General features: G+C 40.0%; 1 protein-coding gene and 1 pseudogene across 2 annotated transcripts in view; one reads left to right on the forward strand and one right to left on the reverse strand.

The window, feature by feature from the left end:
* Nucleotides 1–26,014, reverse strand: part of tanc1b (tetratricopeptide repeat, ankyrin repeat and coiled-coil containing 1b) — a 237,498-nt gene that overhangs the window by 162,498 nt on the left and 48,986 nt on the right. The gene's annotated exons all lie outside the window — the stretch shown is intronic.
* Nucleotides 7,399–7,514, forward strand: LOC137076221 (5S ribosomal RNA; annotated as a pseudogene).

Raw genomic sequence — 26,014 nt, forward strand, 5'->3', positions numbered from 1 at the left:
TCTCATACTCAACAGTTTGAGTCTACTTGACTTCAAGTAAACGGAGAAGATGGATGGATGGATGGATGGATGGATGGATGGATGGATGGATGGATGGAACGAAATATCAACTTTTCTTTCTATTATATTTTATTACATTTACTTAATTATATAATTATTAATAGATAATATTACATAATTTATTATATAATTATTTATATTTGTTATTTTACTATATATTATTGATATTATATCTCTAGATTATCCATCTGTAGTGTGTTTTCCTGATGTATTGTGAGGTGAATAGCTTCAGATCAGATGTGAGGGTGCATCTCTGGCTTCTGCGAGAGAAATAAATCTGGCCTCAGGAATGTGAGTCGTCATTGTTAAAGCCTCTAAACGCTGAAGAATAAAAGCCCACCAACCCCTGTTTCACCTCCTCTCACACACACACAGAACAAAGGGGCATAACCTTGAGCAGGACAAGCTCTATTCAGACAGAAACAGCCTTTAGTATTCAGACTCCGTGGCTCAGCTTGTCACACATACAGTAAAGCGCCTGTGGAAACGATCCAGGGTCACAGACTGTTTCTGCAGGATCTGTTTGATATTAATTACTGACCTGTGGAGAGCACAGATTTACTTGAATTAATGCATTCGTTTGTGACCATGGGCTCTACTGAACGCGCACAGGACGTATGGGCAAAAAAGGATGTTGTGTGTGCATCCTCAGCCGGATAATCTGAGAATAATTAATGCAGATTCTCTTTGTTAAATCAACAAAGGTGACTGACTGAGAGATTGAATGAGCGGCTGAAACCCCGGAGATAAAGAATAACCGCGGAGAGAGAGCTGCAAAAGAAGAGGATAGGATGGCCAGAGAAAAGAGTGAGAGAAAATTGAAAGCAAGAAGAAAGGCAAAGAATTAATGACAGAGTAAATGAAGAAAGATGAAGAATGATGAAGAAAAGACAAAGAGGGCTAAAGTTTGCTTGTGCTTCCAACAGTGTAAGAAGAGTAGGGCTGGGTATTGACACAAATTTCATAATTCAATTCTAATTCGATTCCAATTAGATTAAATATCAACTAGGTTGGATAAATATCAGATAAATACATGGCAGATTTTCTCAAGGATAACTACATGAACTGATTTGTATACAAACACTTAAATTACACTCAATGTTTTTTTTTTATAATAATACATTTATAATATATACTTTACAATTTCATAACCATACTCCAATTCGTGTGAAATAGAAACATTTAAATGATGGCTGTCATAAAAACTTTTAGATTTATTCATACATGCATTAAATATTGAAGAATATTAAGAATGATAATGAATATGTAATATGGTGCATATATTTAGCAAACTGCTCCTCTCTAGAGTACATTTTTCCAGCTGACTAACGAGTTTTTAGAAACTGGATATGCGTTTTCTAAGGTAAGTGTAATGTTACAAGCTGTTTTACTGACGGCTTTCTGCGGTTGACACACTGATTTCGCGATCACATCTGACATGATTTTGGTAAGATGTTCTGTTTCTTTAACACACTTTCAGATGTTCACTCATGTTTATTTCGCACTGTAACTGGTATTAAAGTAGAAGATCAGTTCATGAGCCGCTTCTCGAGCCGAGCCCGAGCGATCTCATGCCACAGCGCCAAAACTCGATTTATGTTTTTGAATTTTGTAATAAAATGGATGTAATTTGAAATCTGAGACATTGTTTCATATCAAAAGTTACAAATATTGTGATTGGATGGGAGGTGTGCTACAATACTCTGTTCATTCATCAACTGAAAACAGGATAGACTAATCGATTAAAAACGAGAAATCAATGTTATTTTTACCCAGCCTTAAAGATGTCTGCCGCTTCAATGCTTAAGCTCGTAATAGCAGGATGGATTCTGGTTGTCTGTCAATGTTTTTATTGTTAATCAGCTGATTCAGTGCCATTATCATTATAGTTGTGGTGTGGACTCTGCTATTCTTTTATGGTTAGAACGATTGCTGAAACTATATCTTTATCATTACAGCCATCGTCCTTGACATGAAAAGGCCTTAGAAGGCGGCGGCGTCTTTGAAGTGCACATATAATCCCTAGGTAGGCAGCTAATAGTTGTAATACTATTAAAGCCAAAAGCATGTCACTGAAACATCCTGTATGGGAACATATAAGGCAGTTAATGTGACGGGATGCCACGAGCAGACAGACATCTGAAGTCAAACTCACAGCTGAGTCAGAGCAGCTCAACACTGGCAGAACAGTCTGGAGTCTCTTTCCCAGCGGCCCCAGGGGCTCCAGTTCTCTTCACAACTGGTATGGGAAAAGAAGCCTTACTCTCATGACTTTATATGAGAAAGAATGCATGCTGGGAGTCAGCTGATGATGAATCATTTTTAACTGTTCTACCACTGTTCATTTTAATAATAAAAAATACCTAAAATTAAAAACTATCTTACTAATTATTAATAAGCAATGAATACAATCTTATTGAGAAGAGTCATAGGAAATAGTGAGAACTGGACCCTAATCTAAAGTGACAAATAGTTTGGAAACAATAAAAATAGTCTCTTCTACTTCTTTGATGCAAAGGTGAATTTTCAGCATCATTGCTCCAGTCTTTAGTGTCACATGATCCTTCAGAAATCATTCTCGTCTGTTTGATCGGACCACACGGGCCAGCCTTCGCTCCCCACGTGCATCAATGAGCCTTGGCCACCCATGACCCTGTGGCCGGTTCTCCACTGTTCCTTCCTTGGAGCACTTTTGACAGATACTGACCACTGCAGACCGGGAACAGCCCACAAGAGCTGCAGTTTTGGAGATGCTCTGACCCAGTCGTCTAGCCGTCACAATTTGGCTCTTGTCAAACTCGCTCAAATCCTTACGCTTGCCCATTTTTCCTGCTTCTTTGAGGACAAAATGTTCACTTGCTGCCTAATATATCCCACCCACTAACAGGAGCCGTGATGAAGAGATAATCAGTGTTATTCACTTCACCTCATAATGTTATGCCTGGTCAGAGTAAATCTATACACACATACAAAATTAATCCATTATATTGTACACATTTGCTTTTAACCTAGAATCAGCATAGAGTAAGTCTGTAAATTCTCTGCTCTTTGAGGTTTTGGTAGACGCGTCGAGCTGAGGGAGGTAAAACCTCAAGCTATCATCGAGGGTGAATGCGCTCTGTCACATTGACAAGTCTCAGGGCTTCAATAAAAATCATTCCACTAAAAAATATGACTTACTGATGAAAACATCTCCACACATCTCCTGTAAATCTGATGTAAATCTCCTGTGCATCTTAAAGAGATGTTTTACAGACATATGCAGCTTAAAGGAATCTTAAGTGAAAAATCTTGATTTACTCGCCCTCATGTTGTTCCAAACCCTTCTGACTTCGGGGAACACGAAAGGAAATATTCTGATTAATGTTCAAGTCCTGTGAACTGGATTAAACAATTCATTCATAAGAGTCAACTCAAAACAACAACTCACAAAACATGTCACAAATTGGACATCTCTACTTCCGAGGATTTTCAGTTTGTGCACAGAAGAATGAAAGTCATACAGGTTAGGAATGAAATGCGGGTAGATGATGACAGAATAGTCATTTTTTAAGTGAACTATCCCCTTAAAAGATGAAAAGCTGGTTAACAACATCTTAATCCCTGCTTTTAGGAACATATTTAAAGGATTCACTCACAATAAGCCATATAAGCCGTGAGGAGTGACAGTAAGAACTGAGATTACCACAGTTTTGAGCCCAGAGAACACAACAGCCGGGTTCGAGAAGAAAAAGCCTGTTTGTTTTCTGCATAGGGAAATTACATTTTATTGCTAATGTTTAATCCCTTCCGGACAGACCTGCCATGATCTCTGAGGCTGTGGGTGTAGATGCCACAGCTCAGTGTGGAAGAATCAGGGATGAGAGGCATTAACACAGCCCATTAAACAGAGCGTCGAGTGCAGCTCAACGAAGGTCACAGGAACAACAACACAGCTGCATGACTGGACATCAGGAAGACAAAGATCAGCCGCGTTTAGTGGAGCTGTATGAAAGCAAAGTGCAGCCTTAACTCACACCATATACTCCCATCAGGGATGATTTCAGCGATGTGAAAAACGTGGATGGGATCACCGAATCCAGTCATAAACACGAAATGTCACATTTTTAATAAACTAAAAGCAGGTCAGCACACTTCAATCAAACCACGATAGTGTCTGTGAATATTAAACTGCAAAAAGACTATTTAAATATGAATTCTGCATGTCTCTGTGTGAATGAATGGTGTATACATGGTTACATTTACCTCTCTCACACACACGTGTGTGTGTGTGTGTGTGTGTGTGTGTGTGTGTGTGTGTGTGTGTGTGTGTGTGTGTGTGTGTGTGTGTGTGTGTGTGCTGGTAATCCCTACATTATGGAGACAAAATGTCTCCACAAAGATGGCAATATCCGAAATCCTCGTGGGGACATTTTTTGGTTCCCATGAGGAAAACATCTTATAAATCACACAGAAGGAGTTTTTTTGACAAAGTAAAAATGCAGAATGTTTCCTGTGTTGGGTAGGTTTAGGGGCAGGGGCAGTGTAGGGGGATAGAAAATACGGTTTGTACAGTATAAAATCCATTGCGCCTATGGAAAGTCCCCATAAAACATGAAAACACTACGTGTGTGTGTGTGTACGTGTGTGTGTGTATGTGCACGAGCGCGCATAGGGTCACTCAGTCACAAACATACACACACAGTGTTTACTGTCACCTTTGATTCATTTAATGTGTCCGTGCTGAAAAAAAAAAAGGACCCACTTTATATTAGGTGGCCTTAACTTCTATGTACTAACACTGTAGTTAATCATTTGATACAATGCACTTATTGTCTACATTCATGTTTTTACTTTGTACTGACATTTTAAAAAGACCTGCACGTAATTACGTCTGTAATTAATTTCTGTACTTACATTTGTAATTACACTGTTTACCCTTCCCTTACATCTAAAACTTACCCATACCCCCTGTCCCTAACTCTACCCGTATCTCAATATCAGCTAAAGTGTTTTGCAGTACAATTGAACACAGTGAGTACATTGTACTTATTTTTTGATGTAAGTACATAGTACTTATGGCCACCTAATATAAAGTGGGGCCAAAAAGCATTTTGTTTATAAAAATGAAATCTTACCGACCCTAAACTTTTGACCAGTAGTGTGTATTGTAGGCATTCAGTTTTGCAATGTGTCTATAATATTATAGTCTCCCACGTCCCGCCGCATCAGGATGAGAGTTAGCAGGCGGTGAATGAGAATCAGAGGAACTATTAACCCCCCACAACTCTATGAGGACAATGACGACGGGTCAGTAGTTCAGCCTGGCCTCTGTCTATTCATCTACACACAAAACTGTGTGAGACAGAAAGAACCTACTTAGAGTTGAAACATACAAACACTCACGACGGGCACTTCATGGGGTCCGAGCATGGGAATTCAGCGCTTCTTTTCTCAATGAATCCTTTAACCATTCTTTTGTATACAAATCCAGGGTTTGGCAAACCGGATTCTCCCTGAAAATCCTCCACAGAAAAAGTAATTCTGCACAAATGTGCATAAGTCATTCCAACACACTGATAAAGTGACATACTGTCCATTCCTGTTTCTCTAAACAACAGTGTAATGTTTTGCAATTCAACCTCCCATGGCAGAGCTGAGCCAAGATATCCGTGTAATCCTGATCAGGGAATGACATCACTCCCGCTCCGTGCCAAATATGAGGTGGCCTTATTTGTTTAGGTTTTTTTGTCCCACTTTTCCTTTATTCTCATGTTTCACAGACATATCCAAGGTCATGGACACCGGCACACTACACTCGGGATCTTGGAGGAGAAATGTGCTTTACTAGCCAGAGCTCTGGATGCCAATTTGACCAGCTGGGAATAAAAGGAAAGTGATCAGGAAGTGAAGACGTATTGTCACATAGCCAGAATGTTTTATATTATATTTTTTAAATATCACAGTTTCGAATCATTACTATTTTTAATGGATTTGAAAGAAATCTCTTTTGCTCACCAATGCCGCATTTATTTAATAAAAAGTACAGAAAAAAATATTGTGAAATATTACAATTTAAAATAATGCTTTTCTTTTCTAATATATTTAAAAAATAATTTATTTCTGTCATGCAAAGCTTAATTTATATCAGTCATTACTCCAGTCTTCAGTGTCACATAATCCTTCAGAAATCATTCTAATATGATGATTTAATATAAAAATAAATTATAAACTGTAATAATTTTCCAAGATTCTTTGAATAAAAAGTTTTTTAAAAAAAATAATAGCATTTATTCAAAATCTATTTCAATATATTTTGTAAAAATATACACTAATGATAAAAAGATTTGGGTCAGTAATCTTTTTTCTTTCTTATTTTGAAAGAAAGTAATATTTGTATTCATCAAAGATGTGTTAAATTGATAAAAAGTGATGGTAAAGATTTATATTGTATTTTAAATAAATGATGTTAATAAATGCTTGATGAGCCGAAGAGACTTCTTTCAAAAACATTAAAAATAGTAATGTTTCTAAACTTTTAGCTGGTTATATTATACAGGATTAGACAAGAGGAGACTGTCTGACTCTGACCACTTTCAAAAAATATAAATGTTTATCTCATTTACTCCCAAAAAAGCTTGAATGGATGATGTAAAAACGGACTTGGTCTGTTGTTTAAGCATAAACAAAAGAGTTTTGAAATGAGATTTGTGATCATTTTGCGAAGGAAACTGAATGCTGTGGCATGTTAACGTGTTGTAGTGAATCCTGTCATTATCTCTGCGCTGCTGCTCCTGTTGAGTTTGTCTCGGGGTGTGACGGCTACCTGCCAGATTTCTTTCCCAATGCATTCATCTCTGACAGAAAACAGCAATAATTCATCTTACAGAACGTAATAAGATTTAAAAGGCTCATGACATGAGGAAATAAATTTTCCTTCTCAGATGTCACGTTCAAAAACTTCCAAAAAACTTCTGAAGTGAGGCTGGCAATAACATTTGAACATTTAACCAGAGGACTGCCAACATTTACATGAATACGTTATGAATCTGTCACACTGTGAGGCCGTTTACACTAAACTAACGTTTAACAAACAATGACACAGTCCAGCAGAAATGAACTGCGTCATTGAATCAGTTTCCTGTTATCACTGTAAAGATGCTGTGAAACAATCTGTATTGTATAAAGCGCTATATAAATAAAGGTGGCTTGAATTGACATTTAAAGCAGATGCCCGCATGTCATCGGTGCTGTGGCTCTACAATCTGCATTTACACCAATGCATCGTCACAACTTCGCATGGGCGTCGGAAGCAAATAAAATGTCCTCTCTCTCTGATTTTTTTTTTTATTGGAGAAAACCAGCAGCCATATCACCCTGTAGCCCAAGACTGGTTTCCCACTGAAGCTAAGCAGGGCTGAGCCTGGTCAGTACCTGGATGGGAGACCAACTGGGAAAACCAGGAGCTGCTGGTAGAGGTGTTAGTGAGGCCAGCAGGGGGCGGTCACCCTGTGGTCTGTGTGGGTCCTAACGCCCCAGTATAGTGATGGGGACACTATACTGACAAAGAGCACCGTCTTTCGGATGAGACGTTAAACAGAGGTCCTGACTCTCTGTGGTCATTAAAAATCCCAGGATGTCTTTCGGAAAAAGAGTAGGGGTGTAACCCCTGCATCCTGGCCAAATTTGCCCATTGGCCTCTGTCTATCATGGCCTCCTAATCATCCCCATATCCTGATTGGCTTCATCATCTCGGTCTCCTCTCCACCAATCAGCTGGTGTGTGGTGAGCGTTCTGGCGCAATATGGCTGCCGTCGCATCATCCAGGTGGATGCTGCACATTGGTGGTGGCTGAGGAGATTCCCCCCTTCTATGTAAAGCGCTTTGAGTGCCTTGAAAAGCGCTATATAAATCGAACACATTATTATTATTATTATTATTATTAAAACGCATGGCTTCAAGTTCATGACGCAAATCCATTAGACGTTCCGCCTTTTGCCGCACTCACTCTACTCCCTTTTCCCCATCACATATCAGATCAGAAAAGCATTTATTCTCAATAAAAATTGAGAAAATATTAGAAAAGTGAAAATAAAGCATCTAACGTGTTTAATAAAGTGTTTCTCGGTTAGGAGAGGGTAAACAATATCATTGGTTGTAAAAAGGGGGTGGTTCTTGTCCCACCCACACACAATGTTCCGACGCCCATGCACCTTCATCAGTTTCATCAAAGTAGACAAGAATAGTTTCTGCTTAGTGTCAGATTTTTTTTTTATTAAACATTTTTTGGAGACCGCAGTATAAATGGCATAGAAGAATCTCTACCATTGCATGGTTCACTCCGGCCAGACTGAGCTACAAGTAAAAAAAGTTTAAAAATACACAAAGAAATCGTTTGAGGAGGACCTGCTCGAGAACCAGAAGCCTCTGAACACCCAAGAGGCAGCTATTAGCTGGGCGTTGCTGTAACCGCACACACACACACACACACACACACACACACACACACACACACACACACACACACAGTCTCTTTGAGGTTTGGGAGTTCAGGTGTGTCCTCACGTGTCCCAGCCCAGCTCTCACATTACCAGACATGCAGAATAACAGCTCCATGGGAAAGGACATGAGTCAGGGCCGTACTGACGACGGCTGTTTACAAGACCTTGGCAGGCAACAGGCGGCAAACTCGCTTTCAACCTCTCACCTTTCCTTTTTATTCTTCACTCTCTCTTCTAGTCATTCATTGGCCGTCGGTGCATATTATTGCACATGGTCCGATGGGACTGGGCTGCATGCATCACTAGATTTGCCAAAGTTTGACAGGTTAGTGGCATCAAATCACAAGCTAAGTAAGTGCCACATGACCACAAAACAATGCATGGGTTATTTGGGTTTTTTCAAATGTGTGTATAAACCTAAATTACGAATTACTTCCGGTTCACTAGAAATGGAAGTGCATTGTCTATTGCTCACTTCAGAAAAGTCGACCATCCAGATATTCCATGCAAAAGTTGCATATTGTACAAAACCACTTAAACATCACACAGACTAAAGATGAATCTCAGAAAAACAAAACTAAAATATGTGGATGCATTATGATGATGAGTATTTGGGAGGAAATTGTGCTGAATTGTCATGAAAATAATGTAAAAAATATATATTTTTAAATATTATAAAAAATTATTAAATAGTCTTAGGCTAAAGGGGGTCGCACACTGGACGCGGAGCTCGGCGGCGCGCCACGTCTTTAAAATTCGAACACATTGTTTTCAATGAGTGTACGCACACCGGTGGCGGCATTCGGCGCCTGTCCGCGGTGACTCAGGAAGTTGTTCTAAATCCTGCCGCGCCACAGAGCGCCATTTCAAGGCTTTATATTAAAAGTATATTATCGTTAAGGTATACTGATTTCAACCTTTGCTACAAGACACATTTGTTTTACATTCTGAGTTCAACAGCTTGAATAAAGTCTAAACATATTTTGGGGAAATGTATAATAAACGTAGCCTTTTAAAATGTGCGCGTCTGGTGTGCGATACCAGAGACGCTGCGCGGCGCGCCGCTGAGCGCCGCCGAGCTCCACGTCCGGTGTGCGACCCCCTTAAGAGTTAGGGGTTAAGGAGGTACAAAGTTTTCCCAACATCTCACCAACATAGATGTTCAATGTAAGCATTATGAGAAGACTGGTCCAGCTGTCTCTCTACCTGTGGTCATCATTAGTCTTTCAGGTCATCTGAAATAATAGTGTAATTTAGGGCCTCACACACACACACACACACACACCTGTGTCTCCCGGTCTGTGCAGACATCTCCGAGTCTGTCAACAAACTGTCTCTGAGACGGCGTCCCTGAAAACCACTCTGACGCAGATGAGATACAGGTACAGCATGATGTTAAAGGCCACAGCTGGCTGGAATTTGAGGAATCATGGGTGGAATTTTCCAAGATATTTTCTCTTTATTATCCTTGGATCAGTGGTCTGAATAACTGGGAATGGTCAGGTGTAAGGGAAAACCATTCAGATCCTGAAATATCCTGGGTCAAGGCTGCAGACACACTTTCATGTCAACCAGCAGAATCCACATAATTATCTTAAAATGGTTTGCTAAATATAACTATAACTAAATTCTGCTAGTACTACACCAAGTCCATATGCATCAGATATTATCTGTACTGTTTATACTGGGAGGGAGGGAGGGGGGGGGGGCTTGGTTTGGAGCTATTTTGGTTGGCAAAAACAGTCAATATTTAGTCTAAAATGTAACTCACAATATGAACTTTTTGTTTATTGAACTGATGAATAAAATCAATATCATATTTGCAACTGTCCAGATATTCAGGATAAAGCGCATACCTGCTTGTTAATATTGCTTAAATATATCATATAGGTCTGGTTTCACCGACAGGGCTTGGATTAAACCAGGATTAGGCCTTGGTTCAATTAGCTTTTATAAACCTGGCTTAGAAAAAAAAACTAGTGTGCATCTAGAGACAAAACTATAGCTCCGATATATATTTAAGATATGCCAGTGCAAGTTGCTTTCAGTTAAAACAGCTCAAACGTGAATTTTAGTTTGGAAGTAGACTTATAAGACAGAAATATAAGACAAAAAGGGGCACATTTGCAGCCAAATAACAATTTTTTGGTCATTTTAACTGCATTTACTAGGCTAAAGAATGTAGTTAAAGTGTGCTCTCTCTCTCTCAGGCAGTTTTGTTTGTTTTTTTGCAGATTGAGTGACTTTTATAATGTTAACTTCCACATCATTAAAACAACAAGTGCGCTATTATCGTATTCATATCGCACATTCCTACCGACCACCCCTGATGCTTTTGACAAAATGCTGCTGGGAAAGGAAGCAAGAAAACTGGGCGTTTCAAATAGTTTGCTTCTCCCTGCCTGCTTAATATTTCACTAAACAGCCGATCTGATCCCCCATAAAGAGGCTCAGAGACGATTAGAGCTCAGTCCGAACGGACCAGAGAGATTCAGGCTTCAGGTTTCAGCTCTCTCACATGAAAAACAAAGATATGAGACTCCTGAGTAAATGTGCTTGAAGAATGCTTGAAGGGAAATTAATATCCTGTCCACAGGCTGACCTGGAATCTCAACTATTCAGAGAAAAATTATTGAGTTTAGACGAGAATTAGATGATGTTAGATGAAAGCGTGATGAGAGGAAAAGCAGTGGATTTCACACAAACCATCATGTCAGCATGTCACCGCTATTCTCCATGCATCAAAAGATCTTAATTTCGGCAACCGGAAATATTTTTAGTACAGCCACTCTTTAAGGGCGAGTTAAGCTCGCTTGGTTTGTTTGGTCTGGACCAAAAAAAAACAACAACAAACATTTAGTCCTGGTCCGCTTAGTGCTCACATTGGCATTAAATGCAAAGGGATACATTTGCAACCTGATTGGTCACCTTTTAGTGCATACATTTCGCAACACAACTTACCGAACATCCAAATTAATGCTGTGTGCGGGGCAAAATGCGCTCGTAAAGAGCTTATAAAATGTGTAAAGGATTCAAAAAAAGTGTCAGTAATCCCTCCGTCACACACACACAAACCAAGATCTGCTGCGAGGAAACGCAGTTCTGATGACTGTACTGAACTGCGATGGGCAACATCTTGACCATGACGAGTTGTCCTGTTTTTGGTTCATTTACATGTCTACATGGACCTAGCCTGGACGCCAGCTGAATTTAGCCCTGCCCACAACATTTGAGGTCGGGCAATTTGGTCTGCCGAGCAGCCTGTTCGGATCATTCAAAATTGTCAGGGCGGGCTTCATCATAATCATCCACGTCACCGAAGAGCGCTTGGGTTGAATTCGTTCTAATCCTAAACGGAGAGCTTGTTCGTATATGCATTCACCTTTACTATTTCTCTCAAAAATTATGATTGTGTTAGCAAATACTCTATGTATCGTTAAATTATTTTTACAACATTGCCAAAGATAGCTTACAATCAACTTCTTCTACTTCTTCCATCATGCGTGTATTTTGTTGTTCTTTTTGAACTTATCTTAAATATGACTGGAACAACAGGTCGTCTCAGGGAGCGTTTTGTTCATTTTGTGTTGACCGTGCATGAGCTACTTGCCATCGGTTCTGGGCAGGATCTTCTGCATTCAGCCTATATGGGGCTGTGAGAACAAATAACATAAACCCAAAGACTCGAGAGGTGAACTCATCAGTTCTGTTTTCGGGACTGCATGCATTGCTTATAGGGCTGCCAGAGCCCAGATCAGACACTAAATGACGGAACTAACGACTCAAACACGAAAACATGAGAGGTGTGACGTTACTAATCTTTCCAGGGAACAGTTGTGAATAAATATGAAGTGACAAAAGAAAGAACGACTCAGTTTTCTGAGGTGAGGTGAACTAACAGACTGCATAGTCTAAAGACCCAGCTGAGCAATTAATCAGTTTAATTAATTAATTAAGGAGGGGGTAATGTCACATGCCTGTCCTGTCTTGTGTGCACATGTGGGTTTTGTCATGTCTAGCATGTGCTCCTGTCATTGTCTGATCCCTCCCCCTTGTTATCTGATTAGTGTTGATTTCTCCCACCTGTTCCCTCTTGATTTCTTCCCCTTATAAGCTCCTTGTGTTTGTCAGTCTGTGTTGGATCCTTGTATATGTCTCTTCATCGTCTCCCGGTTCCCTGTGTGGTATGTCTTCAGTTCATGGTTTTTGATTATGTATTTTGCCCCCTCGTGGGTTTTGTTTTCTGTTTATGTTTATTTTTGTAAATAAATTATCATTCTCCTGCACATGAGTCCTTGCACCATTTTCCCTTGTCTGTGACGTGACAGAAGGTTCCAACCATGTCGAGGACTCAGCGGAAGAGGATTTCGCCCCACCTACCAGCTTCCATTGTCTCGTGCCCCCAATATGAGCGCATCCTAAGGTTTCAGACCTTAGCATCCCTCCGCCAACAAGGGACTGATCTGAGGAAGTTTGCGATCAAGATCCTTGGAGCGGCGGAGGGATTAAAGCTTCATGAAGGGGCTCTTAAGGACCTGTTCTTTTATGCACTGGATGAGCCCAAGGACTGGCTGTTTAGAACTATTTATGATGGGGGTACATTTGAGACAATGGTGGAGGGTCTCGCTCGAGAGCAGGAACGAGCTGCCAGGGAGAGGATCCCTGTTCCGGTGGTCCGTGTTCCAGTGGACTCTGTACCGGTGGTCTCAGTGCCGGTGGATCGTGTTCCGGTGGTCCCTTTGCTGGTGGATCGTGTTCCGGTGGTCCCTTTGCCGGTGGATCGTGTTCCGGTGGTCCCAGTTCTGGTTGTTCCTATGCCGGTGGACTCTGTTCCGGTGGACGCCGCTGGGCCGGAGATGCCTCCCAGGCGTCCAGCTCTCACCGCGCCTCCCAGGCGTCCAGCTCTCACCGCGCCTCCCAGGCGTCCAGCTCTCACCGCGCCTCCCAGGCGTCCAGCTCTCACCGCGCCTCCCAGGCGTCCAGCTCTCCCCGCGCCTCCCAGGCGTCCAGCTCTCCCCGCGCCTCCCAGGCGTCCTGCTCTGCCCGCGCCTCCCAGGCGTCCTGCTCTCCCTGCGCCGCTGAGGCGCCCTGTTCTCCCTGCGCCGCTGAGGCGCCCTGCTCTCCCTGCGCCGCTGAGGCGCCCTGCTCTCCCTGCGCCGCTGAGGCGCCCTGCTCTCCCTGCGCCGCTGAGGCGCCCTGCTCTCCCTGCGCCTCTGAGGCGCCCAGCTCTGCCCGCGCCGCCCCGGGCGCCTGAACTTTTTGGGCCACCATTGTCTCCTGAAATTTTTGTTTTCCTCATGTTTCCCTTGTTGACCCCTCCCTTGTCTGTTACTTCCTTGTCTGTTTCCCCTGTCCCTCCCGTCCCTCCCGTCCCCCCCCTGGTCTGTCCCTCCCGTCCCCCCCTGGTCTGTCCCTCCCGTGCCCCCCTGGTCTGTCCCTCCCGTGCCCCCCTGTTCTGTCCCTCCCGTGCCCCCCTGGTCTGTCCCTCCCGTGCCCCCCTGGTCTGTCCCTCCCGTGCCCCCCTGGTCTGTCCCTCCCGTCCCGCCCTGGTCTGTCCCTCCCGTGCCCCCCTGGTCTGTCCCTCCCGTGCCCCCCTGGTCTGTCCCTCCCGTGCCCCCCTGGTCTGTCCCTCCCGTGCCCCCCTGGTCTGTCCCTCCCGTCCCTCCCTGGTCTGTCCCTCCCGTCCCTCCCTGGTCTGTCCCTCCCGTCCCTAGTGGAGCGTCTGGTAGCCGCTTCTTAAGGAGGGGGTAATGTCACATGCCTGTCCTGTCTTGTGTGCACATGTGGGTTTTGTCATGTCTAGCATGTGCTCCTGTCCTGTCTGATCCCTCCCCCTTGTTATCTGATTAGTGTTGATTTCTCCCACCTGTTCCCTCTTGATTTCTTCCCCTTATAAGCTCCTTGTGTTTGTCAGTCTGTGTTGGATCCTTGTATATGTCTCGTCATCGTCTCCCGGTTCCCTGTGTGGTATGTCTTCAGTTCATGGTTTTTGATTATGTATTTTGCCCCCTCGTGGGTTTTGTTTTCTGTTTATTTTTGTAAATAAATTATCATTCTCCTGCACATGAGTCCTTGCACCATTTTCCCTTGTCTGTGACGTGACAATTAATGAGAGAGGAGAGAAAATGATGACAGAATTTTCATTTTTGGGTGAACTAACCCTTTAAAATTCAGGGCTTGACATTAACGCTCATCACCTTGTCCTGGACAAGTGGATTTTTTTGAAGCGACAAGTGAAAGAGAATTTTATTGCTTGATGGACTGTGGATTCAAATGCCAATAACAAAATAATTACAGAATTACCAAAAAGCAAGAATGATCATTTATTTGGTGATCGACAGTAATAATAGTATTATATATAACAAACTGACGGTAACAAGTTGGCGCCGATGCTCGCGCAGCCTCTCGAGGAGAAATCGAAACAAATGAGCGCCACTCTCACAGAGAAACTGCGGTAACCATTCAAATGTGAAGTTTTTATATTTATTACATATGATAGAGTTAAACAGCAGCACACAACCAAGAGTGCTGTTTTCCTGAATACCATCACGACACTGATGACACTGATACCAAAATGACACTGATTTCATATGACAGTTCCATAAACGATTAATTAACATTTGGTCACTTACATTTTAGATGTAATATTAACTGTTGTTGTTCTATTTCAGCAGCGAAAATAGATTGAAACAAAGATTCCAAGCAACAAATTTCCAAACCGCTGGGAGAACGGGTCTCCCAGCAACCGTGTGTTACTGAATGATTCAGCCGTTTGAATGAATCGGTTGAATCAAAGATTCAATGACCTATTAGTAAACGACTGCCTCGTTCTTGAATGAATCGTTTGAATGAACGACTCAATGACTCACTCATTAAGACTCACCTGCTGCCACCTATTGGTGGTTTAGTTTCATGTTTAAACATACTTTTCAACATGTCTTATTTGTTTATTTAAAAATACAAATCTCATAATTGATTTGTATTATTAACACAGTTGTAATTTTTCAATGTAAATTATTTAATTTGATTGATAACAGCCCTATACTGTCTTATTTGAATTTTATGTAAAGATCAAATTTAAGAATAGCTATAATTTGAAACCTGAACCAAAGCCTATATTTAATAAGATTAGGGGGGAAAAGCCCTTTATAAAAGGAAAAAATATCACAAATATGCAGATTTAAAATATGTCAAAGCTGATTGAACACTGGTGAGAATACTGCTTCAGAATAAATTATATTTACAACAACGAAAAAAAAAAAACTTTTTCGAACAAGCACATTTTTTACTCGGACAAGTGAATGACCGATTTACTTGTCCATAGGACAAGCACATGAACATGCTTAATGTTGAGCCCTGTAATTTACTTTTTATTCCAAATGTGATCAACATTTGCATAAGTACTAGATGTGTTGGGGAATTTAAAATGTTACATTTTAATTATATTCTGCTAAAATGATCGTAGAGTCTGACAAGACACAATCTTAAATTGCACAGTGTGTACCCAGTTAAGGAATAGTAAACGTTCCAAGTCTATTATAGTTGTGAAGTAAATCAATTGAAACTAGTTGCAATTAACTAATTTTTTAAAATATGCACACATTAACTCTTATTTGTGTGTCTATGTATAATGCAAATACATGTCTTGTCACATTCGGTTATAAATTGCATAATTTATGTAAATAATAGCATCCACCGAGACATTTTCAAAATGTAATCACTGCATACATTCCTAACGGTTCCATTTTATCAAAAGGCTGTTTGCATCACTGGATGTAACTTTCGGTCGCTGAACATTTCTGATGTAAAAAAGTTGTCAAATGTAACATGTTTAGCAACGTACATCTTACTAAACACTCGTCTTCTCTTGTGTTGTAAAAGTGTTAACACTCGTTTTCTGTGAACAGTAGGCCCCGCCTTCTTCGATTTAAAGAAGCCTACTGTTTTTCACAAATTTCACAGAGAAATTTGATCCTACCCTAACCTGCATCTAATATACCTTAATCCATCTGACATTACCACACACACACACACACACACACACACACACACACACACACACACACACACACACACACACACACAACAACAACACAAGTGTGACAATGTCCCATTTTATACAAATATACATCATGCGATAGCACAGGCATATATAAATTGTAAATATTGTCTAGTTCTGTGTGAGAACCTCAGTTCCAAAACAAAATGTCGTAATATTTTGTCTGGAAGCTGTGATGAAACAAGAACATAAAAAAAGCAGATTCTTTTGAAGCCGGGTCACTGCAGTCACGGCCAGTTTGTGTGTGTGTGTGTGTGTGTGTGTGTGTGTGTGTGTGTGTGTGTGTGTGTGTGTGTGTGTGTGTGTGTGTGTGTGTGTGTGTGTGTGTGTGTGTGTGTGTGTGTGTGTGTGTGTGTGTGTGTGTGTGTGTGTGTGTGTGTGTGGTAATGTCAGATGGATAAAGGTATATTAGACGCAGGTTAGGGTAGGATCAAATTTCTCTCTGTGGAAAAGAATGTGTGTAATACTCAAAAAAGTTTGTGTGTTTTAACATGTGTGTGTGTGGGTAGCGTGTGTATAAATGTATTGATACATGCACAGGTCCAAGGCCTGATGTTTGCAAGCACATATGCTCATATGTGTACATGAAAATAATGAACATGCTCCTGAAAACTAAATTGTTCTGTTATTTTCAGTCTCTCCCATTCACTTTCAATGGTCGGCCATTGTGACCATTTTTGACCATGCCTACTCTCAGATAAATAAGGCCCATGATTAATCAGATGCAAACAGAAATATAAAACCAGTCCTAATTGAAAGAGAACAAGTTGACAAAAAGATGGAATCCAAGATTGGGTGAAAATATGGTATAATGAGTGATTTATAAGCTATTTTTTAATGGGCCGGTCATTTTTGACCGGGAACACCACAGGTGTTATAGGGTTTTGAACACCACATGAGGGTTAAGAAAATGACAGCTCAAAAGAGACACCGCTTTAATTTGAGATAGTGCTAACAATGATAAAGAAAGATGATGATCAACACCTTATGTGTTACCACTGAAATGTAGATGTAATATATTTCCAAATGTAAGCCCATCTTATGCAGAATGCACGCTTCATCCTGTCGTCTGCCCTGGCTCTAACCTCGAGGGTTTACTTTTTGCAAAACTTGTGAGCGCGCAAACCCAAACGCTGTTACCTCGCGCCAATTTTTTTTATTGGTTTATTAAGTACAAACAGGCGAGTTATAAAAAATTGAGTGTGAGGGATTGGTTCACTTCACACAAAAATATTTTGAAATGAGATGGCTAACTGTAGTAGCGTTTAGTCCACTGTATAATAGCCTAATTTTGAGAGATCACTATTTTTTTTTTTTTAACCGACAACTTTGATCGGTTAACGTTGATACGGTAGACCATCGTTCAAACGGTCATCGGTTAAGATCCCTACATCTTACCATCTTAGTTTCCACTAGTAAATACTACATATCTGGTCCATTTTGCAGAGCTTAAATTAGCACGTTAACACACTGCACCCTCACTCTCCTCTGCAAAACCAGAGCAACCTGAGAACATCAAAGAAAGCAGCGCGTTCCCGGCCCTCAGTAGCCTGGCCACAATCCAACCAATCTGACCACAGCCAACTGTGTCCACTCGCACAAAAGCACCAAGACATGCGCTACCAACTACACACACACGCTCAAACACACACACAGCTGAAACAACAGTGCCGGTGAAGCACACACTGACTGCATTCAGGTCACCAGAGGTCACTGCTAGACAGAAACGGCTAAACACTGTCCTCTAATTTATGATCGTCCTCCTGCTGTGGAAAACATACAAAGGTTTTTTTTGTTTTGTACAGACAGTGATTAAAACGCAGAAGCACTTTACTAGGACACTTGGACCAAATTTTCTGCTGGTAATAACATCCATGTTCACTCAAGACATCACCAGTCCTGCATTCCTCAGCTCCAAACTTCCCAGAGATCAAACACACTGATCAATAGTTGACGTGTCCGTGTGATCGTTTGTGTAAGGTCATTGCACTACCCGTCAGTACAATAAAAACAAACGCACACACATCCACAGAAAGTGCAATGGCCGAGGTCTACAACTCACTGACGATTCTGATTATGTGTGCAAGTCTCCGATCATTAACGGATGGTTTTCTATGGAAGCTTGTTTCCGCTTCAGAATAATAATAATTACGACTTTTTATCTCACCATTCTGACTTTTTTTTGTAACAATTGCTGACTTTTCAATTCAGAATTGCAAGATATAGTCAGAATTGTGACTATTTCTCCATTATGACCTTTTTTCTAGCAATTGTGACTATATATAACTCGCAATTTGAATGTTTTTTTTTCTGACTTTTTTTCTGAATTCTGACTTTATATCTCGCAACTGTGAGAAAAAAAAGTCAGAATTGTGAGAAATCGCAATTCTAAATGTCTTTTTCCAGTGGCGGAAACAAGCTACCATAGTTTTCAAACATGTTTAGAGTGAAGCCAGTTCACCCTCTAGCTATAGTTTGGGGACAAAAAAAATATTAATTAAATAAATAAATACAAAAGATTCAGCATTGTGCAGCTCAAACAACTTCACACAAAGACATGGTGTAAAAAATAGAACAATAAATGATGATTTTTAAGGTCAGAGCCATTTTAGTGCAGTGATGGAACAGGATTTAAAGGGGTCATGAACTGAGAAATCAAATTATCCTTGACCTTTTGACATTTCCGTGACCTCTTGAAATAACATCACCTTCCAAAGGATCCTAATGCTACATGTAGTGTTGTCAAAAATATCGATATTTCGATATGTATCGATACTGGAATATCTGAAACGATACGATTCTCAGTTTTTACAGTATCGATACCAGCTGCGCTCTCCTCTCCGACCGAAAGCGAGTTGACACACACCGGCATATTCTCACTCAGCCCGGTTAACCTCTGAGCACGGCGAACGCGCGTTCTGCTGGACTTTTTCCTCATGACAGTGTGTTAGTGTTAGTGTGTGATCGGTCTGAATTTCGCGCGGGATTGCACATAAATTAATTCTACTAATCCCCGCAGATTTCGTGCTCCACATCTGAAGCGCACACACAGCCTACCGTAATAAAGCCGCCTCTATGCAAACGTGCAAACGTTTGCTTCTTTTTCCAGCTTATTATTGGTCAAATACACTCAAAGAATTATCAGTGCACATCTGGAAGAGTATTAACGTGAACACAGTCGCAAACAGTTCAGGAAGAACGAGTAACAGGAGCAGTGTTCAGGATCCTTGCGTCTGTTAGTCTTAAAGGGACCGCAGTCATTTGTCATCACACTGCTCTTGACTGATCAACTTGTGTAACTTTAATAGTTTCATCTGTACGCTATTGAATTTTTTACAAAGAACATTATCCAATGTTGTTTTAAATGTAATTACTTTGCATGTTTTTATTCAGTTTCTTATCTGAATGTTAGACCTACCTGAAAAAATAAAGCAGTCTGTTTAATTTGTATCTTCTATTCTATTGCATTTATTTGTGCTATTGTTTGTAATCTGTTTATTTGTTCTTATTTTATTACTGTTTACTCGTCTTTTTAAATACAATTTACCATTCGAAATCAAGCTTTCTTGTGCTGTGTGTAAGCTATTGCAACACAGTTACCCTGTTGTAAAAAATACATTGAGATAGCAAAAATTTGTGAGATAATTTTAATTGTAATTGATCAATTGATCAATAATTGTTCAAATCAAAACAATGCCCAACCCTAAGGAACATGCTGGCCACATGAATTTTTTGTAAAAAAAATAACAATGAATAATAAAAAGTTCTGTTGTCATATTAAGCATCTTATCTTTTTTTTTTTTTTTTTTTTTACTGTGGTATCGATTTAGTATCGATATATCGATATTTTAGTCTGGTATCGTATCTAAGTCATAATTTTGGTATCGTGACAACACTAGCTACATGCTTATTTATTTTCATCAATGTTGAGCACTATTTATTTGTATTCACTGCATTTCACTGTGGATTCTTTGGTAAATCAGTCGCAATTTCAGCGTAGGCTTTGCAAACAGACTTCTGCGATATGGACTCGACAGTAATGCCACAACATGTCAGTAACCGTGTTCATTCTAATTAGATTAGATTAGATTCAACTTTATTGTCATTACACAAGTACAGGTACAAGGCAACGAAATGCAGTTTGGGTCTAACCAGAAGTGAAATAGTAGAAAGTGCAGTATTTACAGTGGTTGAATAAGTGCAGGACATGGTTATGTACTGATATAAATAGAGATGATTATTGCTATAAACAAAATATACAGGTTAATATGTGCTATATAAATATAATATACAGATAAATATTACTATAAACAGACTATACAGGTGAATATGTACTATGAATATGATCATAGAATCAATGTGTACAATAAGTTAGAAATAAGATGAGCAGTGTAGCAATGTATGATATAGTGCAAATGAGCATATTCAAGTTAAGGTGGAGTAGTGCAAGATGCTTGGTGACATCATCACAGACTTCACTTTCTCGTCAATGCCTGATCTAAGACCAGTGATTTCTGATATGTAATGATTTATCCTTCATCGAGTAATGACTAAAAATAAGAGGGCTAAAATAAGGGCAGGAAAAACTGAAATTTCTAATTAATGACAACTTTTAAAGGTCCACTGAAATCAAAATTTTAATTTTTTAGCTTTTAGTATGACTGTGTTAGCCTTAAAGTTATGAATAAGCTGGTATGTTCCAAAACTATGACAAAATTTGCATTTAGGAGATATAAGCATTCAAAATGTACAGTCTCCCACTTCCTTTAAAGCGAATCTCAGATTTTGCTGACATCACAGACTTCACTTGCTCGTCAAATCTTCTGTCCAATCAAAATGCGCTCTTAGAATCTAAAGCCCCGCCCCCTTACACTGCTGAAGCTGAAATCGGTCAGTTGTTTACACACATTTACTAATTTCTACATGGTGAAAGGCACATAGTACACTATATATGTGACAGGAACGATTCAGTGTAAATATGCTTTCATTTGAGGCGAATAAAGTCTGCTTTCACGTTAGTTTCACGCACCGTTAGTTTCAGTTAGCACACACCCCAACGGCTCTGGTCTAACTTTAGACTACAGACACGAGAACGCAGCGTGGCTCATATGCGCGAGTGACGAGTCCACGCTGACAACAAACATATCGACCCATTTGAATTCTGCACAGAATGCTGCATTTCAAAGCGATATGGAGGAGATTATGATGGTAAACAGTGTTAGAGGAAACTGCTGGCTTTACCAAAAAGAGAAAGATCCGCTCTTGCGCTCTAGTCAAACTGTATATTAACAAAACGATATTGGCTGTTTCAAAAAAGGGGAGGAGCTGCTAACAGCTGGAGCCGTTTCAGGGGAAATCACGTCAACACATTGAATAATGCGGCACGTTTCAAGGCACTTCAGTGGACCTTTAATGTAAAAATCTTACTAACATCATAAGTACACCCCAGGAAACATTATAAAACAATAAAACAATGCAGTTCATGACACCTTTAATTCAATGCAAACTCTAAAACAAGGTTTCTGCAGGTTTCACCAAGTCAAATTTAAGACTTAAGACCCCGTGGGAACCCTGTAAAACAACCATGACCTGGGCATTAGAGCTTCTACATCATAGATGTATCAAGCCAACAAAAAAAACATGCAACAAACAAACAAAACAAACAAAACCTGTAGACAAACTAGGGCTGAGCATTATAGCAAAAAATGTATATCCTAATAATTGTTGGCAATATTCGATATACAGTATATCTCAATATTTTTTTGCATTTGTTCTGACTGTGGCTAAATTTCCATTACAAACTCACATGAATGAAGTCAAATCAGAAATATAAGTCACCAAGCCCTTGTTAAAGCACACTGAAAGTCCCTCCAAATGTTTACGAGGTCAAAGGGCAGAGGTTTGGTTGTGGTCCCGAAAAATGCCTCTTAAGGTCTGCTAACTTAAATGTCAACGTTATGTTCAGATGTAAACCTGGAGATTACGAGGCATCGCAGGTGAACAGTCAGACCTCAGAGGGTTTCCTTCATGGGCTCATAAAACTGTCCCTTCCCATGATGCACTGCAGTAAACTCAAGCACATCTGTGAAGCTGCCAGGGCTGGTGTGGACATTTTGATGCAATCAAATCATCACATACTTCAAATGTCAAATAAATATTGTGAGTGATGCTCGACCATGCAAAAAGTCACCAAGATTTTTTTGTAGGTCTGATGATTAATAATCATCACAATCATAATAATCCACATGATTTAAGGGATCATTAAATCAAGAGGACGACACACTTGCATGTCATTGACTCTAAGTATGAGCAATATACGGCCCTATTATTTCTGCAAAGTGAAAATTTGGAATTCAGGCTAGGGCTGGACGATATGGCCAAAATTTATATCACGATATATTTCTTAATTTTGGTCGATACGATATAATTTCGATATCGATATGAACTATATAAAAGCTTTAGAAAAACTACCAAGAACTGCCACAAAGGATTTCTGTACCTACAAACTTCTGACAAATTAATTTGCCAAGTCTATGAAACCTCCTCCTATAAAACTATATAATATTTTAGAAAAAAAAACGGTACAAATAAATTAATGTTCACCTTTGATTTGTATTTAGCCTTTATACGAACAAGAAATGTGAAATCACCATCAAATAAACATAAGACTCTCACTTCGCAGACGCAGTTTATTGAGCATTTTCTTTTAAGTTTTAAATTTCAGTGAAGAACGATTCATAGCGCTATATTCTCCTTTTATGCAAAACTATAGACCTTTATCTACTGATGCACAAAAAAAAAAAAAAAAAGACTCAATTCAGTTGCCTATTTGTGCTCTGGTTGAGATGAGTGCACGCTGCTTTTTGCAAGGCTTTAAACAGGAGAAAATGATACATTTTCGTGAAGCCATGTCTGACCGTCTTTCACAAGCTTTGAAAGGTAATTTAAACGAGAATGAACGCATTGGTGTTAATACATGACATTGTGTGCAAATGTGGAAAGTATTAAAACAAATGTGCCACTTGCCTCTTAAATAAATAGTCTACATGGATTATTTGTAACGCTTGGCATCGTATTGTTAGACATTAGATCGATGTATTGTTACACCCCTAGTCGGCACCTCTCCGGCACAAGTTTAATATCAGCCCCATTCGCACGGGATTCGTATTATCTGGGGACCTCTGGTGATTTGTAATAATTGCAGAGAATGTCTGTGATCTTAATCCCGTGCGAATCGGCCATGTCTGTAATTTGTAAAGTAAAAATTCCCCCGCAAATTAGCCTACCTACCATATTTCGCCGAACACCGAGGTCCTGTGATAACATTAGTCCCGTGCGAATCGACATCTCTGTGATTTGACCAGGATTAGGCGGATTGTATATACTTTTTGCAAGCTTTTTTTTCTCCCTGTGAGCATTTCTATCTTTATCTTTCACGAAGAATAAAGTCTGCATTCATAATGCGCACCGTTAATTCCCGTGCAGCCGCACCCACACGGATTATACTTTCACTTTAGAATGATTATCAATTTGAGAGTAATCTGATTGAATGGTGTGTTTAATATTAACATCAATACTGTTCTGAATGAAAAACATAACAGAACAGTATAGTACAATGACAATCTTGTTTAAATAGGCGCTTTTACATTTAGTTTTGAAACTGAATCTTCCGCCGTAGGCTATATTGTCAGCTTCCTACTCGTGATAAATGAAATCTGATTCCTGCCGCTGGTCTGAGCTCAGTTCATGGCGTCTGTTCGCTAACTGAACGAAATTATATTTATTTATTAGGCTACTGTAAAATAATCAAAACGATATCGATGCCTGTTTATGATTTCATACAGCTATCTATAACGAACATCATATCCGGGAGAAGTCAGTAAATTCGAGTAAAATCACAGGCTTTGCTTATCCCGTGCGAATGCGCCACGCAAAACTCAGATGTGGAGGAGTCATTTCTAAATCACAGAGGTCCTAGATAATACTAATCCCGTGCGAATAGTGCTTTAGCTAGACGAACCACTTCCACGCCACTAAAGAAAGTTTGTCTTTCTTCTCTTATCAACTATTTATTTCTCCTTACTTGTGGAAGCTTGTTCAGTCACATTTGTGTTGCGGTCAGGGAAACTCTCTTTGTAGCTAAAACGTGCCGCGTTGGATCTATCGATCTATCAGCCTACTACTGCTGAGCACTGGCTGCGTGTCCGTGGTGTAGGCCTACGTCATCACGCAAGAAGCCAATCGTGTTCTGCTCTTTCTGATGGCATGCGCCCTGAACGTCAGTCATATCGAAATATCGGAAATGTGTTTAAAAATCATATCACCGTTGTTGAAAAAAATTATATCGCGATATATATTGATATTGAATTATTGTCCAGCCCTAATTCAGGCATAAAAATTAAATTTACAGTATAATACGGAATTTCACATAATTTGGAAAATGATGGATGACTAAATCAAAAGTAAGATTGTACAAAACACCAAAAACAAATTGAAGTTGTTTGAAATGTATGACAGAAATGTATATTGCTATTGTATTAGGCTTGGGCGGTATCCAAATTTTGATACCGTCAAACCTCCTCCCTATTTTACCTCGGTATACGGTATTACCGTGAATAATTAAAACATTATGATGTAAGGCTCAGACAGCGTCACCAAACTGTTGGCTTGGCTCATATATATATATATAGGCCTATATTTTTATTTTATTTTTTACATTTGAGCCCCTGCCCCTGAGAAACTCTCTGCACGTTTTATGCTTACCGTTATGAGACAATTGTCAGACAATTGACTTTTTTTTTTTGTGAGTCCCATGTCCACTTGATTTTTGTGGAGTTCATGCTTATTGCTTACATTGCCAGCTGTGTGACAAAAGGCTTCGGCAATATTACAGCATAGTCCGAGGGTGCGCTCAGTTTTTCATCCACGCAGCAGTGAGTGGATGGTGGTTTCGGATATGCGCCCTTAGGTTCAAGGTATTTCCATCTCTCGCGGTCATCTTTTTGTTGCACAATTTGCAAATTGCCTCGTCTGTATTTACCGTCAAAACCCAAAATACTTCCAAACTGCAGAAGTTGTGTTCTTTTTCGAGACCGAATAACTCAGTGCCCGACTCGCCGTCTTTTCCCCTCTCTCTCTCTCTCTCTCTCTCTCTCTCTCTCTCTCTCTCTCTCTCTCTCTCTCTCTCTCTCTCTCTCTCTCTCTCTCTCATCCACTCTGTCACAACAACGCATACACATATTTAGGCATTTAATAAATAAATAGTATTTAATATGTAAATAGTTTAATTAGTTCAACTTATTAAATATTTAATAATTAATTGTTGATCAGCAATATGTAAGTTGATCTGTTTTTTTTTTTGACGGTTTGACGGTATTGAAACTGATACCGTTGCTATTTTTAGATCCCGCGGTAT

The sequence above is a fragment of the Pseudorasbora parva genome, chromosome 5, assembly GCF_024679245.1.
Source record: "Pseudorasbora parva isolate DD20220531a chromosome 5, ASM2467924v1, whole genome shotgun sequence".
Classification (NCBI taxonomy): domain Eukaryota; kingdom Metazoa; phylum Chordata; class Actinopteri; order Cypriniformes; family Gobionidae; genus Pseudorasbora; species Pseudorasbora parva.